At 50.2% G+C, this 19,197-nt stretch overlaps 2 long non-coding RNA genes across 2 annotated transcripts; one reads left to right on the top strand and one right to left on the bottom strand.

Moving 5' to 3' along the window:
* Nucleotides 1–1,460: 1,460 nt before the first annotated feature.
* On the bottom strand, nucleotides 1,461–19,115 carry LOC122492966. The gene is made up of 3 exons (XR_006299793.1): nucleotides 18,714–19,115; nucleotides 1,870–1,973; nucleotides 1,461–1,623 (listed from the first exon to the last, which is right to left on the bottom strand). It is a non-coding gene; the product is annotated as an uncharacterized LOC122492966 (long non-coding RNA).
* On the top strand, nucleotides 6,476–7,981 carry LOC122492967. The gene is made up of 2 exons (XR_006299794.1): nucleotides 6,476–7,014; nucleotides 7,765–7,981. It is a non-coding gene; the product is annotated as an uncharacterized LOC122492967 (long non-coding RNA).
* Nucleotides 19,116–19,197: the final 82 nt, after the last annotated feature.

The following is a 19,197-nucleotide window of genomic DNA, read 5'->3' as shown; positions in this document are numbered from 1 at the left end:
TCCTTTTGCAGGCTGCAAGGAAAGGGTCTGTTCCAAGCCGTTCTTCTTGGTTTGTAGATGCCCATCTTCTTTCTGTGTCTTCTCACTGTCTTTCCTGTGTTTCTCTCTGTCCAAACTTCCCCTTTTTATAAAAGCATCAATCCTTTAGGATTAGAGCCCACCCTAATGATCTCATCTTAACTAATTACAGCTGCCATGACCCTATTTCTAAGTAAGATCTCATTCTGAGGTCCTGGGGGTTAGGACTTCAACATGTGAAAATTTGGGGAATACAACTCAGCTCACAACACCGAGGCCTTCAGTTTGCAATCTTGAGGAACGAGCAATGACAATTAAAGACCAATATGCTGAGGACGACCTGGTGGGCAGGACAGTCCTGGGTCATCAATGACATGGCTGAGCGGTGAGTCTGTGCCAGAGCTACCTGCTCTGGATTTGTGTGATTGGGGTGGGGCGGGGGACTTTAGTGGCTTCGACCACGGTGGGTCAAGTTTTCTGGATCTTGAGGTCCTGCCAATACAGTCAGGGAGGCTTCCGGCATCCTGAATGCTCAGGTCTTGGTCTTGGCAATGGCTGTGCTCCATAATGGTAATACTGGGGTTTCCATACTTCCACATTTACGTGAAAATAGGACAGTAGAGATTTAAATTTAGAATCTTAAAGTAAGCAACTCCCAGCCAATTAAATACCACCCCCATTAGCAGATATTTGTTATTTTTTGAACGCTCAGCTTCCATCCATCTCCTCTGAGTAAAAGCACTTGATAACTTTGGGACAATTTCCTGTCTCCGCTGTGGTTAGTCTTGGTGGGGTTGAAAGTTCAAGGTGCCTGCCGAGATCTCCCCAGGTCAAGAGCAGACGTGAGACCCAGGCCAGGCCCTTTGTACTGTTTCTTCTAAAGTGATGCCGGGATGGAAATGTGCTCGGACGTTCTTTCCAGTGGCAGAGCTGTCTGGTCACTCTTGCCCAGGCTGGGACTTCACCATTCACCTGGAGTCTGCAAGGGCTCCATTTTCCCTTTAATACTCATCTATTTCAGCTGAATTTGCCCAGTTTCTGTTTCTGTTGTGCATGGCCAAAGAACCCTAATTGATTTTGGGTTGTGTCGTAATTCCACACACTAATAAAAGATGTTCACTGATATTTGGAGTATTCAGAAAATACGGTAGTTTCCCCTTATCCATGAGGGATACATTCCAAGACCCCCAGTGGATGGCTGAAAACTGTGGGTGGTAATATCGAACCCTGTCCATACTATGTTTAACCTATGATAAAGCTTACTTTATAAATCAGATGCAGGAGGAGATTAACAACAATACAATAGTATACAATAGTAAATAGAACAATTATCACAATACAATAGTATACAATAATAGGTAGAACAATTATCACAATATACTATAATAGAAGTTATGTGAATGTGGTCTCTCTCTCTCAAAATCTGACTGTACTGTACTTACCTTTCTCGTGATGATGTGAGATGATAAAATGTCTATGTGAGGAGATGGCAGGGAGTGAATGACGTGGGCACCGTGAAGTAGGGTTAGGCTATTACTGACCTTCTGACTGTATGTCAGAAAGAAGGACTATACATGCTTCCAGACCGTGGTTGACTGCAGGTGACTGAAATCGCAAAAAAGCAAAACCATGGATAAGGGGGAGCTACTGTAACCACATTTCTCCTGCCTTGGGAAGAAGAGAGGCCTTTATTCAGATAACTTCTTCAATTCTGATTTGATTTCCCTGGCTTCAGATGGGACAGTCATAAATTTGGTTTCACCCTCCACCTCTCCTTCTCGTCTCCCGATGTCCAGTGGAGCCAGCACAGCGGCTGACAACCGAAAGTGTTTCCTTGGGTTGGTTCCATACCTGTTATGGCAGTGGGGACTGCAGGTGCCTGCCTCGCTGGGTTTTAGGGTCTGTAGTTTTAAAACTTCTTCTCATGCTTGCATTCACTGTTATCATTGCCCCATCTAGAAAGAAGAAAAATAATATTAGTGGACCCAACTGACCAACTGGTCAAGCACATACTGGGTGCAAAAGATGTCTTTAAATGTCAGTAAGACACTTGGCTTTGAAAGCGAACTATCTTACTGACATTTAAAGACATATATATATATAAAAAATATATGTCTATATAACGTATGCATATATATGTGTATATATATACTATATATATCATAATTATATTATATATTATATAATTATATATAATATATTATAGAATATCTAAATATATTATAATTATAATATACATGTATATGTAATATTTATATGTATTTATATGTATTTATATTTATATGTAAATATAAAAATACACATGTATATGTATATATTTAATCTGAACTTGAGATTAAATATTATATATTATAAAATTATATTATATTATAATATATAATATAAAATGTATTATATATTATTATATATTATAATTATAATATATAATACATATGTATATATATGTATATATATAAATACACATATATATGTATATATTTAATCTACACTGGAGCTCAACAAAATTCCAGACATAGGCATTTTTTGGTGAAAAACAATATAGGGCCAGTATCTATACCTTCCAATATTCATTAATTCATCTCTGGTCCAAGGAATCTTCAGGAACCTGTACTAAGCTGTTGGGATTTCTAATATGATTGGCGCAGTCGTGAATTATTTTTTGCTAGTCATATCTGACCAAAGGCCCTTTCCCATGTGGATTCATAACTCAGGTTTTGCAGTAAAGAGAATTGGAGTGGCAGAACTTGAATCCACTCAGCAAGCTGTAGCACAGTGTTCGATTTATTGTTGGCAGGAGGCTTGAGTATCTATTTTGACAGCTAAAAGAACCAAAAAGCTGCCCAGGAGAATTCGAAGAGTGTACAGAATAAAGTGTAAGCTAATTAAGATAAATCCATTATGCAAATTTTAAATGCAGACCATTGGGGCTTCCTCAAGACCTTCCACACCTCACAGCTCCTGGATAATTGATCTGGTCCGTGGTAGTTTATTAATAATATTAATAATCATACTAACTCAGATTTGTGGAGTACATTTCTTTGGAGGCTCACAGAGGGCTTTGTGTCTACCACCATCTGTCTGGCCTCATCCCTGACTCCTAGGCTGTCCTTTGTCCTCACACCACGCCAGGTTCCCTATTTCAAGCTCATGCCGTATTGTCACAGGTCACATATCATAAGCCACATATCCCGGGAAGTGATGGTAGCTTCATTTTCTTCTCAACTGGAAAGAAAATCCCCTGAACCCAGAAAAGAAATCTTATTTGCCTTTGTGGACTGAGCTTGTCAACATGGAAGCAATGCTCAAACTAGGCATAGAAAAGAAGGAACAAGAATGAAGGAGACATTCCACTGGAATGGAGAAGGACTGCTGACGTTGGATATTAAGACCATCTGAAAAACTCAGATTGACCCTTTTGTGTCACTAGATAGTTGGTCCATTTCATTGCCTGCCACTCCACTGAGATGCAGCTCAGAGATAAGGACGAAATCAGTCCATGTGGCATGTGGCCGAGAGGTAGATGTAGAAGGATGTGGTGACGTTTATTTTGTGAACATTTAGGGAGACTATCACTCTGCGCTTGGATTCATGGACTCAGTGTGTCATTGCTGCTGAAACACACTTTTTAGAGGCTGACAAATCTGCCCCACTCACTGCTTTGGGGACTCCCTTGGGCTATGTAACATTCATTCTCAGCACCGCATTCAGGAACAGCTTGTAAAACTCAAATCTGTTCGTGTCAGCCTCTTTATTAGAACCCCTCAATGGTTTCCCAGGTTTCAAGAGTGAAAATCGGCCTCCTTAACAAAAAGCCTTCCTTTCCATCTTCCTCTTGAACTATTTCCCCCCCTTGGCTTTCCAGAGTGTGCCTCAGAGCCTTTGCACACATTGTTCCCTCTCCCTGGAATAATTTACTTTCACCTTTTCCCTATTACCTGCTTAACTCTTACATATGCTTCCGAATCCAGCTCACGGGACCCTTCAATAAGGCAGCTTCTTCAGGCTATTTTAAGTCTCCCTGTTATACGCTTTCATATCTGGCCATACCCACTCCTTTGCAGTAGTTCATATAATTGTACTTAAGTAGTTAACTGGGCGATTATTATTTAATGCTTGTCTTTACTGATAACCTGGGCGCTTCTCTGTGGCTGTGTCCCTGTCTGGCTGGCTCTCCAGGCTACCCTCAGGGAGCATAGCGCACAGCGCAAGAAATATCTGGTAAATGAGTGAGCAAATCATTTTACCTCTGTCATATTATTCACACTGCTGACTGGCTCAGCAGGACTTATTTTATGGGAAGTCAATTATAATTTGATTAATTCCAGAATTATCACAAATCTCAAATTAGTGAATTTGAATTCAAGTGGACTTAATTTACTTTTTGATTCCCAGCCCTAAAATATGTAAAGTCTGCCTGTGGTAAGAGGTGGGAACAGGTGGAAGAGCTGTCTTAGAGACGGCTCCCAGGCTGGCACGCTGGAAGGCGTCCATTTGCACCATGGCATATACCATTTAAGTTAGGATTGAGTTTCAGGTTAATCCGGGAGAAGTAAGAAGCAACTTCATGAGCTCTCCATTTTCCCATTTGTCTTGTTAATTGCACTCAGGGCTCCAGTTGGGGGATGACTTTGATTCCCTCCGGAGGGCCAGCATCCAGTAAATATTTGTTGAGTACATTAACTGGGGTGTTGTTTACGGTCACATCACAAATAGTCATTAACTGATACATTATCTAAATCGTGGGTGCCAGCAGATGACATGTTGGCCTCTGCCCTGTGTTGTACAGGCCATCCTGGAGAACACCCACAGCACTCTGTTTTCTGGTCCTCCCGACACTCCGCCTGCTGATGCCAGATGCTGGGAAAGCTGGCATCGGGTAGAGCGGGTTCTGCAAAGCATCAGGATGCACAAGGGGTTTGGGGTACCCCGGCAGGAAGTAGTGGACTAGACTTTCCCGTTCAGCCACTGGGGCGGGATAAAGGGGCTGGTGACACATCCATCTTGAAGACTTGCTTGGTGGGGGAACTGGGGGCATGTCTGCACCCCTGTGGCCTTCAGCCTGGGAGAGTTAACACTTGAGGATGTATTTTGTTTTTTCCTTATTGCCAGGGTCATCTTTTGGGGTCAGAATACCTATCAGACAAACCACATCTGAGTGTGCATCCTCACGAATCAGCTTTTTATCCTGACGTGCAACGAAATGCCCTCTGCACAGTCATCACTAGGTTCTGTCTCTTCTGAAATGTTTTCTCGTGTGGTGCTGTTTTCTGTGCCACACTGCAGGATGCTGTCGAACCATCGTGCACTGGAATATGCCGACTTCTGCAGATACAGTTTCCTCTCTTCTGGTCCCTTACAAATGCCTCTGCGCGACCCCAAAGGCCCTCTTGGTGGCAGAGCTGGGGCTCTCCCCATGCTCGCCTCTCTCCAGGCCTGCGGTGCACTGATGAAGGAGCAGTAGGCCCAGGTGACTCTTGGCTTGGCTCCTTGGAGTCCTACTCTCGCTGCTGGCCATGTCTGTCTGTGTCCCCTGGCCACCGACTGCTGACTGCTTCCTCCTCAGCTCTCCTCTTCCTTGTAGAGTTTTTTTTTTTTTTAACGGCTTTATTCCACTGTATCTGCTGTAAATCCATCTTTCCAACAAAGTCTTGAGCTCCTTGGAGTGAGAGCCCCGACCTGGTTCGTCTTTGAGAGGATCGCTGGTGCATGGTGGTCACTCGGCACAGTTTTCAGCTGCTGCAGCTGAACGCGCTTCCTGGCTCGTAAGGGTGTGAGGACCGAGGCTTGCTGCAAGTGTGTGGTGTGGTCGCAGGAGGGCCGAAAGCTCTGCCACCCCGCGGTCTCCTCGCCTCCCACCGGACTCCTGGCTGGAGCCCGCCCAGGCCTGAGACGACACGCAGCCCGACTTCTGCTGGTCTGTCCCAGGCAGTGTGGACAAGAAGTGGCTGGAGGAGGGGACTCGTACCCCTCGCCCTCTGCACGCCCTTCTCCAGACGCCCTACATACCGCTACTCATCCCAGCCCTGCGGCTGAAGAAGTGTGACAGGCCCCCAGAACCGGGGCCCCGCTCGGAGGCCCCACCTCCAGCACCAGAATCGTCCGGGTGGCTGTGTGCCATCGGCTTCGTTTCCGAGATGAGACCATGGAGCCTCAGAGAGGTGAAGCGAATATTCCCTGCCACACGGCTGGTGAGAGACAGAGCTGGGCGTAGGACCCAGGCCTGTGTGTTCCTAGAGTCGGACACAGAAAGCGAGGGAGGAACTGCCAGTTTGTCATGGCTGGGTTGCCAGACTGAGCTGATTAAAAATACAGGACACCCAGGGAATTTGAATTCCAGGTAAACAACTGGCTTAGTAGGAACGCGTCCCGTGTAATCGTTGGGATACACTTTGTATCAGAGTTCTCCGTAAAATTAATCATCACATACTTAAGTTAAAAATACGTGTTCATTGTTTACCTGAAATTCAAATTTCACGGGACATCCTGTTTTTTATCTGGCAACCCGAGGTCCTCACGACTTTTGGAACCCAGAGCGGGTCACCCTCGGCGGAGGCCAACGCAGTGAGTCAATACAGGATGACTCATGTCTGCACGTCACCCTGCAGTTCAGGACACATGTGTTTGATTCCCATCATCTCTATGAGGTGGGGTGAGCGGGCCTGAACTGTCACCATTTTCTAGGTGGAGAAGGAAAGACACAGAGAGGTGCAGAACGTTGTTCGGTGTCACACAGCCTGTAAAGAAGAGAACCGAGGCTGGGATTCAGCTCAGGCTCACCATCACTCCGCGCCTCCTCCAGGAAGCAGTCTTGACCCTCTCTCTGGTCCCTGGGCTCGGGCGCAGATGGGCGTGTCTTGGGCTCGTGGGCTGCAGTTCAAGGGGGGATCGAGGGCCGGGATGGAGAAGAGGAGGGTTTTTGTTTCTCATCACCTCCCACGGATCTTCTCAGCTGCAGTTTTCGTGAGAACCACAGGAATGGACGTGCTGATTCAGCTGGTGAGCAGAGGTCCTCCCTGTCGGGGAAGGCAGACGGCAGGCAGGTTCGGGTGGGCCTTGCAGAGCCAGGAGGGATGCTCTCCAGCTGCTAAGAAGGCCGTTTCGTTCTCCTCTGGTTCCTGTCTTTGCACAGGAAGCCATTGGGGTTTGCTTTGCTGCTGGGTTTGACCACTTGCCTGTAGTGTGGTTTTTTTGAGCCCTGGCTCTTTGGGTGGATTTAATTACCTTAATTGAATGGTGTTTTCACTTCTCAGCAAAGTGGAAGCAGGAAGCTGGTGGAGATGACAGGGGTTGGCTTTATCACACCCAGAAGGCCCTAACAAATCGGAATTGATTCTTCTTGGTATTCTTTCTGGGTGGTTTTTTGAGTGTTGAGGTAGGCATGCCTTGAGGAGCAGTTCAGCGTAGCAAACACGACAGCCCCCCTATCTGTGTGCTCACGGGCCTTGTTCTAGTCTGTGAATGCACAGACGGCCCACAGGCAGCCTTCCCCACCCACCCCACACCAGGCCAGTGCCTTGCTCTGGACCCCTGCCCAGAGCCAAGCTCTTTGACCTCCCTGTGCCATTGCCAACAGCCCTCCCGCTTGGCAGTTTCCGAGAGAACGCCCTTGTCTACATCGTATATTTTACAAGGTGAACGAGGGTGGCAAAATCGACTTCCTCAGTTAGGGTCCTTCGGAAGGGGGAGCAGGGCACGTGCCTGTGTTCACTCATTCCTCACTAAAACCCATCATCCCGCGCCTTACAGATGAGGGAACTGAGGCTACCTGGGTTACTCGCTGTGTCCTAGGGAGTGCTGGAGCTGGGATTGCGAATCTTTTCTCCAGGGCCCTGCTTCCTGGCCCCATGATGATTCCTCCTCGGCTATCCCCAGTGTGATGATTGCTCTGTCCTTTTAACTTTTGGAAATTAGAAATTTCAAGGTCATTACATTGTGCTGGAAGAAAACATGGGTTCTCATAAAGCAAACTTGAAGGTCTTTCATGCAATCATTCGCTTGACAACTATCCCCAAAGCCTTACTGTGTGCCACCCTGTTCTGGAGCTGGGGATATGGCAGTGGTAGGACTGACCTGGGCTCTGCCTTGTGGAACTCAGGTGAATCTCCAAGGGCACGGGGCCACATATACCTCAGATTGCCTCAGATTGGCTTCCGTTAGTCAGGGTCTCTCATGCATGGAAAATGCAGCTTTGATTTGTACACGGGTCATTGTGCATCTGGTTTGGCCATTTTGGTTCCAATGGTCTGGAGTGAGCAGGGGAAGAGGGTGGGCCTACATCCTGGCCTGGTTGAATGGCCCCAGCCTAGGAACTAGACCTGGAAAAACAAAGGCTCTCAGAGTGACCCCACTCTCTTGTGCCCTGGGAGAGGACAAGCCTGGCTTCCTCCAGCCCCAGGAATACAGTGTGCAGGAATGCACCAGGGGCCCCAACGGCAGCACTGGCCTGGCCTGTGTCTGAATCTTCCCTGAATCGCATCACATGTGTGAGGGGTTTCCAAGCCCTGCAACATGTAGGAGTCCAGGAATCGCAGGGAATGTGGCTGGAGGAACCAGCTTGGCCAGGCTCGTTGGACTCACAGAGCCAGTTGTGAGCAGGTGAGCACAGCTACTGTGGGCATTCTGCTGCCCTCAGGAGATAGCAAGGGAGGAGAGAGGCTTTCTCCCTGGAGCTCAGCTCAGTCTGAATCGCATTTCCTTCCTGAGTCACCAGTCTGCCGTGTCTGGACGGGACATTTCCTCAGGGGCCTCTGAGCATTACCCATGTCTGCAGCTAGAGGTCAGGGAGCCTGGCATAAGGAAGGCCAGGCCTGGTCTGAGTGCCCCACACGCCCAGTGGAGCTCCCAGTCGCAGGATAATGGGGGAGAAGCAAGATATAGAGGCCAGGGGAGGAACGAGAGAGGTGGAAAGAGGGGCTGAGTTCAAAGACCCAGCAACTTGACCCTGCTGGCTCCTGTTTTGTTCCCTGGTTGTGTGACCGGGGGGCTGAGTAATGTTTAACTGGCTGTCCAGGGCAAAGTTCCTGCTTTGTAGCACCGGCTGATTTCAGTGGCTGACACCCAACTGCTGACCCAGTATTGTGGCAGTTGGTCTGACATACAGATAGTGGACCATCCCATGTACGGGGGCTCCGGGAGCCTCTGGATTCTCACTTTGATAAGGATCCTTGGGCAGGGATCTCGCAGCCCTGTTTCTGACCATTTCTGGTGGCCGGCCACTGTCGGGGAACACTCCTTGGAGTTCCCAGTGGCCAGATGTGCTAGACTCAGCCAGAGCTGTTTTTGGACACCCCCTTCCACCAGCAAGGAGATCAGGCCTGGCATCACTGGGCTTTGAGAAGTGGATCCACCAGGTGCTCTCGGCAGATGGCCTCAGTGGACAGACCAAACCCAAACTCCAGGGGCTATACTGACCATCAGGCCAGGGCAGGGCAGTCTCTGGAAGGGGGACACACAGCTCTTTCAGAAACACAGGGGCCACCAAAATGGTGGGTCCACCTGGGTCTTGTCCAGGCTCTGGTGCTCGTCTACATGCCCTGGGTATAACCTCGGCTAAATTACAGCAAGTCTTTGAGCCTCAGTTTTCTCATCTGTAAAATGGAGCCAATGTTATGCACCTGTGTATAAATAACGGGGGTTCTCAACCTTGGCACTATTTGCTGAAGTTCCCTGGGGCAGATTCGGCACTGGCTGAGAACTGCTGTTGTGGAATCAAGGAGAAAACATTAGCCCAGCCACTGGAACATCATTTGTTCATTCATTCATTCATCCATTCATTCATTCATACCTTCCACATTTCCAAGAACGTCTTGCCCTGAATTCTGGAAACGGTAGGAACTAAAATGAGCTAGCAATCAAATAGGCAGTTCTAGACAGTAGAAAGAGCTGGAGGCCTGGTACCAGGGCAGGGTTGTTCTTGAGCAAGTCACTTCTACCTATTTGTAAAACAGGAACCATAAGAAACAAACTGGCTCTGCCCATCCTCTTTGGGCTGCTCCCCACGCTGGAGAGAGCTGAGGAAAGAAAGGGTCCTGAAATTGGTCCCTGAGGCAGTCACTACCTGAGTCCCCAGGTGATTAGTGCCACCCGACTCCCCAGGTCCTGGGTCCTTCCCCGGCCAGGGGGAGGGACACCGCCCCAGGAAGAGGCCCAGTGAGCCCCAGCCACCACAGAACTGTGTTTTACCTTTTGGCCACTGGGCATGAAGGGAGCTATGTGCGTGCCTTTCTCCACATGTCTCCCAAGAGTGGAGGTTTTTGACACCTGCTTGTTTTTCACTCAACACAGAGTAGGAAATACACTTCCCTCACAGCACAGAACCTGCTCAGAGACATATACAGTTGACCTTTGAGCAACATGGGTCCACTTATACGCGGCTTTTTCCATAAATACAGTATAGTACCATACATGTGTTTCCTCTTCCTTATGCTTTTCTTAATAACATTTTCTTTTTTCTAGCTTCTTTTATTGTAATAATAGAGTACAGGCTATATATGTATTCGACTGTTTATGTTATCAGTAGTTAAGTTCTGGGGGAGTCAAAATACACGGATTTTTGACTGCATGGGATGGACATTGGTGCCCCTCACCGCCTCGTTATTCGAGGGCCAACTGCAGATCAAGGAAAATTCAGGAAGCAAAATTCACTCTGCTTATCTGTACTACTCTGATACCTTCTGTTCTATCCTTCTATTTAAAAGAAAACCTATTTGCAATTTGGTAAGTGATTTTTATACCCAATAATGAGTTCTGATCTGCAGTGTGTTTTATAAACTACTCTGGATCAGTAATTTCAGGCATTCCGGGTTAGGCTCAATTGTAGTGACGTTGGGCCTTCCTTTGGATGGAGAGGGGGAGAGCTGAGGCACTTGCTGTGCCTGGCAAGGTCTGCCCAGATGCATGTGGGGGAGGGGAGGAGACCATCTCAGGTGGTGGGTTTATAGGCCAGGCCTTGCCCTTGCTTCGGCACTGTGTCCCCAGTCCCTGCACAGTGCCTGGGCCTTTGTCAAAGGAGCAAGTGAATCAATGAATAAGAGACATCCCCCTGTACTAAGTGCCTGGCATAGGACAAGTACTTCATATACCCCAATATTATTGATTAATGTTTATTATTATGTAATTAATATTTGCAACAACCTTGAAAAGCGGCAATTACTCTTGTTCCTTACAGAGGAGGAACCTGGAGTCTAGAGGGGTTTACTGCCTGAGGGTGTGGGGTTTGAACCCAAGGCTGTTGGGAAGGAGAGAGTGCCTACAACCGGCATTTAAAGGGGGTTCCTCCAGGAGCTTCTGAAATGCCTCATGGAGGCTGAGGAGTTCTGCTCAGGACCATCCCACCCCTGGCCACCCGCAGCCCCCACTCTCCTGGTTCTTGCCCTCAGGTCTCCTAGGAGCTCATCTCACGACCTTGGGTCACAGGATGTCCTATTGCCAGCACCCCATCACACCTGAGATTCTGTGTATGATGCAAAGGCCGTGAAAGCCTGCCATGCCCCTTACTGGCAAGCATGGCTCTCTTGTTATGAGCTGTGGAGTCAGGCACACCAATAACCTGATTATACCCAATAACCTGAACTCCACCTTGGGGAGCCTTGTCCAGAGAGGAGGCCCCTTCAGCGGCTCCCAGAGAAAAAAACACTTGGATTTGTTGGGAGGAGGGTGTCCCTCGGCACCCATCCTGTCTCCAGCCCCTGGGAAGAGAACCAGGAAATTTGGGAGAGGGCACCCCATGAAAGCATCCCTGGAGCGTTCCAGGTTTGGGCAGGAGAGGAGGTTCTGGGCAGGGCACCCAGACCATGGGGTCAGGGGTGCTGCAGCGTTCACCCATCTGTAAATCGGAGCCATGGGGCTGGGTGGCAGAAGCAGAGAAGCAGAGCTGGGAGAGCCTTCTGTGAGCATCAGCACCCTGCTGGACAGTTCCAGGTGTCTGCCCCATTTATGCAGCTCCTGCTACCCACCACACACTTGGTATCCACGGTCTTGCTCAGTGGTCACAACCAGAGGCAAGCTAGGCAGGGTTCATGCCAAAGGAATCTGAGGTGGGAAAATTGAGGGTCAGAGAGGCTGAGGAACTTGCTCAAGGTCACACAGCGAGAGAGCACCAGAGTTGGGATTCAGACTCAGGTGTCTGTGCTACCTGACTCTGCCCTTCCTATGCAGCCAAGGCAGAGAGAGTCTTTGGGTTTCTGGGGGCTTCCATCTGCCATGGTGTCCATGCAGAGTGGGAAGTGGCAGCAAGCTTCTCTCTTAGCACCTTCTCTTCTACCTTCTATGGCCCTCCTCTTCCCATCAGGGAGCATCTGCTTTGGCAAAGCTAGACCTGGCTGTCCTTCAGGGAGCATACTGGAGGGTGCCATATTCCCTGTCCCTGCACAGCCAGGAAGGCATGACTTTATGGGATGGGGGAGGGGCCTTGCCTGGAGAATCAGGAAGTCTTAAACCCAGGAATTCCTAAACCCTTAAACCCCATGCGCACGTGCACACACACACACAAACGTATACACACACACCAGAGCTTGGCTGTCCCTGGCCTTCTCGCTTCCTGCTGGAGGTTGGAAGTAGATGGCAGATGCCTGTTTGGTAGATGACAGCTGTCCTTTCTCCCAGGGGCGTGGCAGTGGAGAGCCCAGCTCCTCCAGGGAAGGAGAGACAACTTCCTTGCCATGAGGGACTGACAACCATCCCGCCTTCTTCATGGAATCCCTCATGGGATGCTTTACAGTGGCAAGAAAAAGAATTCAGATGTGACCACCCAGGTTACCCTTCTAAACATGAACCCTGAAGAATGTTCTTCAGACAAAGTTATTTAAAACCACAGCTCCAGTCGATGTGAAAAGATCAGCTTCTTGGAGCATTTCCTACCATGTTTGAGAACAACGTGGGGACCTTGTCCCCTTTCCTTCTGTAAGGCAGGGGTCCTTCTCAGGGCCCCAGAAGGCTTGTTGGAGTGCTGGGCCCCACCCGGGAGATGTCGACTCGGGAGGTGGGGGTGGGGCACTGGGGATGCTGGTGCTGCTGGTCTTAGGACCACACTAGGGGCACCGCTGCCCTAAGCTGGAGGCTGTGCCCCTTTCTGGGAGGTTGTGTTGATAAGTCATAGCTCTTGGGCCACTTGGGCCACATGGGTGTCAACCCCTGAGGTTTGGACTGCGTATGCCTCGCTCTAGGCCCGGCTCTGGGGAGGCTGTGACTGTGTGGGGTGCAGAGATGAATCAGAAACACTGCCCTCCTCAAGGGACCATCCCCTGTGAGGGGAGAGCAGGCAGAGGTGAGTGTGAGCTGCCCGTCCAGGAGGTGGAAGGAAAGAGGTCTCACCAGGAGGGGCTTGCAGGCAGGCAGCCGCGAGAAAGCTTTGGCTGCCAGTGTGTGTGTGTGTGTGTGAGCACCCACCCGGGTCCCGCCTGGGCACACAGCAGAGGGTGGTGGAAAGTGCCCGAGATTGAGAGTCAGACCAGGGCTCCCCGTGTGACCTCGACAAGTTACCTCCCCTCTCTGAGCCTCCGATCCTTCATCCGCAACAATAGCTACCTCACCGGGTGGTTGTGAAGGGCGGGGGTGAAAACATATCAAGAGCCCCGAGGACACTTATGCAGCATAAGGACTCAATACATGGAAGCTACCGCCACTGAGATCTTGGGCTTTTGAAAGCGCAGAGAAGGAATCCCCTATCTACCACTGCGTAACACCCGCCGGCAGGATTGCTGAGTGCATTAAATGAACACGTGTGTGTAAAGCACATAGTAGGTGCTCACTAAATGCCAGCTGGCATCATTTCTAATCTCCAGAGGGGGGCAGTATAACATAATGGGAAGGGCAGACACTGATGCCAGGCCCCCTTGGACATGGCTCCTGGTTATGGCAGCTGTGAGTGGCCCTCTGCAAATTATAAACCGTATTTGTGCCTCAGTTTCCTCATCTGTAAAATGAAACTAACAGTAGTACTTGCCTCATGGGGTCGTTGTGAGGACCCAGTGAATTCACATCTGTGAGGTGGCTGGCAGCTAGGCACGATCTGTAAATGTCGCTATCACCCCCACCACACATCCTGCCTAACCTAGGGCCGGGACATGGTGGTCACTAGGACAACATTGCCTTTCCCCAACGTAGAAGGGAGAGAGAAGCAAGGCAGTGACTGACCAGCGTGCCCAGGGGGCTTCCCTGTCCTGGGATCCACCCCCAGGTGTGCTCTCTCTGCCTGGTTTCTCTGCCTTAGTAAACCACTCCGCTCCCTCACTCTTAGACTGGATCTTGGCTGACCTTGCACAGCATTGGCGCTTGTAGGGTGTTCCCCTTAAACAGCTCGTCTGCAGCTCCTGGGCAGGCCCCCAAAGCAATTTGGGGAAACCTTCCACGCTCAATGACAATTTGGACCCCCGCCCTTGCCCTTGAGATTTAAATTAAGATGAGGTAAATTTACATTAGGTAAAATCAAGTAAAGTTTTAACCTCCTTTCTCCCCCTCGGGAGGGGCTGGTGGGGCAGAGCAGGGCGTCCTGGCTGATGATGGTGTGCACGGAGTGGTCCAGATGCTGCCCACGTTGCCTTGTGGGTGGGAACATCACTTCCCTCTGGGGCTGAGTCCTCCACCCCATGTGCTAAAAGGTGCACAGACCCAGGACACAATTTGGTATGAGAGGGAAGGTAATAATGACGTGTGAATGTCCAGTGGTCACTGTGAGGATGGGTCAGTCCTCCATGGTGCCAGCTGCTCTACAGCCGAGCAATGAGCATGAATCAGCTGAGCCCTGGTTCATTGGGGTTTCTCTTTCGGGACCTCTGGAAGGAAAAGATCCAAGTTGCAGTTTAAGCAGGAGAGAAACAAATTGGCAAAGAAGGCAGTTGCGGAAACAGTCGTCATATTTATTGTGTGCCTGGTACTTTTCATATGTCTGCTCAGTTAATGCACGAAGGAGCCTTTGAGATGGGTTCCCATTGGTTGGTAGTCCCATTTTACAGAGGAGGAAGTTGAGGCCCAGGGGCTTGCTAAGAAAGGTGGAGCCAGACTGAATCTAGATTTGCCCCACCCCAAAGCCCCTGCTGAGCACCTCCAGCAGGGCTGCTCGGAGTAGCAGGGAACTTGTGAGGCTCTAAGGGAGGAGCCTGTCTGGGCTGCAGGGCTTCTCTGAGGAAGGTTTTGACTCTGGTAAGTGGACTGGCCTCCTCATAAAGACTCATTTGGATGTGGAAAAGACATGGGCTTTGGACTCGGCTCCCAGTTTTGCATCTCAGCACCTTATTAGCTGTGCATCCTGGGACAAGTTACTGAGCCTCTCTAAGCTTTGCAAAGGGGATCCTGAAACCTACCATACTGGGCGACCTTGGCAGTAAAACCCGGACAATCTTTGTAAGTGCTTTGCACGTGGGAGGAAGGCAGCCAGGGATGAAAATGGTGGGTGCCCAGGGAGAGAAGTCGTTCACAGCTGGCGGGTTTAGCCCAGCGGGTTTGAATCCTGACCCCTTGACCTCTGCGGCCTTTAGGCTTGATCTGCCTCAGAGAAGGGCCGACAGGGCCAGGTGAGGGACCAGCTAGTGGTCCTGCATGTGGCCAGGCTGCCCCAGGAGATGGCAGACCAAGGGGAGGCTCCAGCATGACATGGCTGTCGCAGGCGGGGCTCAGGGGCACGAGGCCTGAAACGAGCCTCCACAGTCAGCAGGGAGTGCGGAAAGCACTGGGCCACTCAAGCAAATCTCAGTTTCCTCTCCCCCTTGCCTTCCGTCAGCTTCAGGTGAAGGCTTGCAATCCCTCCGTTAGCTCAGCCTTGTAGCCTTGCGTAAGCTCAAGCCCATCCTGGAAGGGGGTCCTGAGGGACAGAAGGGGCCAACTGAGGCAGGCACCAGCATCCAGGCTGTGGAGCCCCCAGGCTCTTGCAGGCATCTCTGTGGGATTTGGAAGCTCTTCTAGGCCTTAGGCGCCTGCACTGTGCTCATCCTCTCTGAGCCAGAGCCTTAAGGGACGACCACGCCGAGAACAGAGGACACAGGGAAGGTGTCCTCCTCACTTTCACGTGCTGTGGTCCAGAAAGGTCCCTTGCCCTTTCCAACTAGGAAAGGGAGGTCTGTCTGTCAAGTCCTGGGGAGAAAGCCACAATTGGTTGACCCTCTTGCTGTCAGATTCCCAAACATTCTGACTGCTGTCAAGCTCTCCAAGGCTGACGGATGCAGGCTTGGAAAGGAATGCACTAGGCACCAAGCGGTCTTCTGTCTCCCACCTGAGAACCGAGGTCAGCCGACAACTGCTTTGGCTCCACCTTGAACAGGAGACGTGCAGCCCCCTCCAGGGAACGCGCCCTAATGATACCGATGACTTATGTTGGGGGTGACACATCTCAGCGGTGCTCCACGTTCTCCACGTACCTTGATGGATCCCCTGTACTATCCCCCTCCATCTGTCCTCACTAGCTTGTGCAACCCCTGGGAACCAAGTAGAAATGAAGAGGTATTTGGGGTCCTCTCGACCCACTGAATGAAACATACAATCGAGTTGTAGGGTTACAGACTGGCTGGCTTCGGTGAAATGTGATTTAAACCCTCAAATGGAAACAAAACCAAGACCCTGTGTAGCCTGTCGGGAAATGTCAGCTCTGATGTCTCCGTGAGGGCCACCTTTCTCTTGAAGCCCTTTGCATCTCTCCAGCAACCATGCTCAGACGGAGTGAAATCCCAAGAGCCAGTGAGGAAGATGGCCCAGCCCTGTCTCCACTGGCTGGCAGGTTTCAGTTACTGAGATTTCTGGCATAGGCTGGGGGAAAAAGTCTATTTCCAGACTCGGGGTTTCCCCTTTCTGTAAGGGTCTCTAAGGCTTCTTTAGGGTCAGGAACAAAGAAGCAGAAGATGCCAAGACACTTGCCTGCACACTGGTGAAAAGACACCGAGGTGGGTGCATTCACCTTCTGAGGACTGGTAGCCTTCTGTAGCCTTCCCTGCCTCCTCCCCACACCCCCTCTCCCCAGGTTTCCAGGGGATCCAAGCCCCCGTTTCCAGGACCCAACATCCCACCAGCCCTCTTCCTCCCAGTAGACACAGTTGCTCCCATCCCAACTGGCTTCTGGTCACCAAACAGCAGGCACAATTGTTCTCCTCCCGAAGACCCAGGGGCAGAAACACGCTGGACTCGGGTCACCCGGAGGTGTCTATTTATAAACCATCCTGATAAGCACAATCTGCCCTGCTCAGCCCAGGCCACACTCCACAGCAAAGCTAACCTCCCAATGGTAAACTGAACATTTTCTTTACCAGCCAGACTGGAAAAACCAGCCCTGAGGAGGGGCTGGGGCTCCAGAGCTGGCCACTGGTCCTGAAGGGTCGGTCCAGCTTACAGGCTGTTTTAACAGCTGGAAATTTCCCTCCTTTTTTTTTTGGTGTGGGTACCAGATCAGCCCGTCTCAGGAGTGTTCTCATACAGCAGGGGTCAGCAAACTTTTTCTGTAAAGGGCTGCATAGTAAATGTTTTCCTCGTTGCTGGCCATATGGCCTCAGCCTTGGTAGCCATGGGCAAAATGGAAATGAACAAGTGTGGCTGTGTGCCGATAAAACTTTATTTACAAACCAGGTGTCTGGCCCACAGCCGTGGTTTACCAACCACTGTTGTAGAGGAAGCTGGAATGCTGGCAAATTAAATGTGTGTTTAATCTACTTTCCAGGATTCTTATACTTATAGTCTTTAAAACTATTACTTCAAATAGAGTTCATTATAATTGGGTTAGATGCATTGAGAGAAATGGCCTATAATTTAGTTTCAAAAAATAACTTGTATTTACTAGAAGAGTTTTAGGTTAACAGCAAAACTGAGCAATTTAGTGAAAGGTATAGAGATTTCTCATATATTCCGTGCCTGCCTCCAACCCCCCCCCCCATATACATGGCCTCATCCATGATCAACATCCATGGGAGGGGTTTATAATCTTAAATAATAATTAAAAAAAATTTTTTAATGTTTATTTATTCTTGAGAGAGAGAGACAGAGACAGAGTGTGAGTGGGGGAGGGTCAGAGAGAGAGGAAGACACAGAATCTGAAGCAGGCTCCAGGCTCTGAGCTGTTAGCGCAGAGCCCGACGTGGAGCTCGAACTCACAAACCGTGAGATCATGACCTGAGCTGAAGTCGGACGCTTAACCGACTGAGCCACCCAGGCGCCCCTAATTAATAATTTTTGAAGGCTGTCTAGTTTTCCACACAGATTCAGTATTTACTCTCCTCAGCGATCAATTCTTCTTCCAGAGAAGAGAAAGATATGACTTTAAACATGGCCAAGCGTGAGTCTGGTCGAGGACCCCCAGGGTGTGGGAGAACACTGTGGGGGTTTCCACGTTCGGGAGACACATACTCTCAGAGTCCACGGGCCAGAAACGTCCCAGTGCACACTCGTGCTGGCAACGCACGACCTGGGTTCATCCACAGGCTTGTGCCTGCTCAACCCTGCGAGAGCAAAGTGCCCAGACACACGCACGTAAGGATGAAGTCACACACATCCATCTGCACCCTGAACGGTGTACCCCTCATGGTCCACACGGAAATCCAGCACCCCGCTGAGAACCTCAGCCTCCAGCGTGCCCTTCCCACTCACACCGCCCTGCCCGGCGCCCGGACACAGAGCTCCAGCCCCGACGGTGCCGGTGGCCCAGAGCAAATGTCCCTGCTGCGGGGAGCGTGAGCCTCCCTGCCCACGCCGAGAAACCAGACAAGTGTCTGTCTGCGCCCTACCTTCCGCTCTCCGCGTGTCCCAGCTGCTTGCTCTCCGGCCTCCCCAGGAACGGGGGACAACCCTGACTCTTCCAGCAGTCCGGCTCTGCCCAGCAGCCGGAACTTCTTCCCTCGTTCGCTGGCTGCCCAAAGACGAGAGGGCCACGGATGCAACACCCAGACCTCTTATCTTTTTCACAAACCTGCCCACCTGAGGAAAATCAGTGGCCAGAAGTTGTCCAGCCACTGGAAGTTCATGAAGTGTGCCTACATAGAGACCCAGCCGGGGGAAACCAAATGGTGTTCTTGGTGGGGAAGGAGGCAAACAGTCCGCACAGCAACACCCGCGTGGTGTCAGGTAACAGTCAGATTAAACAAACAGCCTCACCAGCTATTTTTACATCCAGATCGGCCACTGGTAATAGATAACTTGGGGAGTGAGAAATTGCTTGCCGCTGAGCTGGACCCTAACCATGATTCCAACTTCAATCCAGAATGATTTCTA

Source organism: Prionailurus bengalensis, chromosome D2 (genome assembly GCF_016509475.1).
Source record: "Prionailurus bengalensis isolate Pbe53 chromosome D2, Fcat_Pben_1.1_paternal_pri, whole genome shotgun sequence".
In the NCBI taxonomy this organism is placed as follows: Eukaryota; Metazoa; Chordata; class Mammalia; order Carnivora; family Felidae; genus Prionailurus; species Prionailurus bengalensis.
The sequence above is the reverse complement of the archived record's forward strand: the minus strand, read 5'-3'. Positions and strand labels throughout refer to the sequence as shown.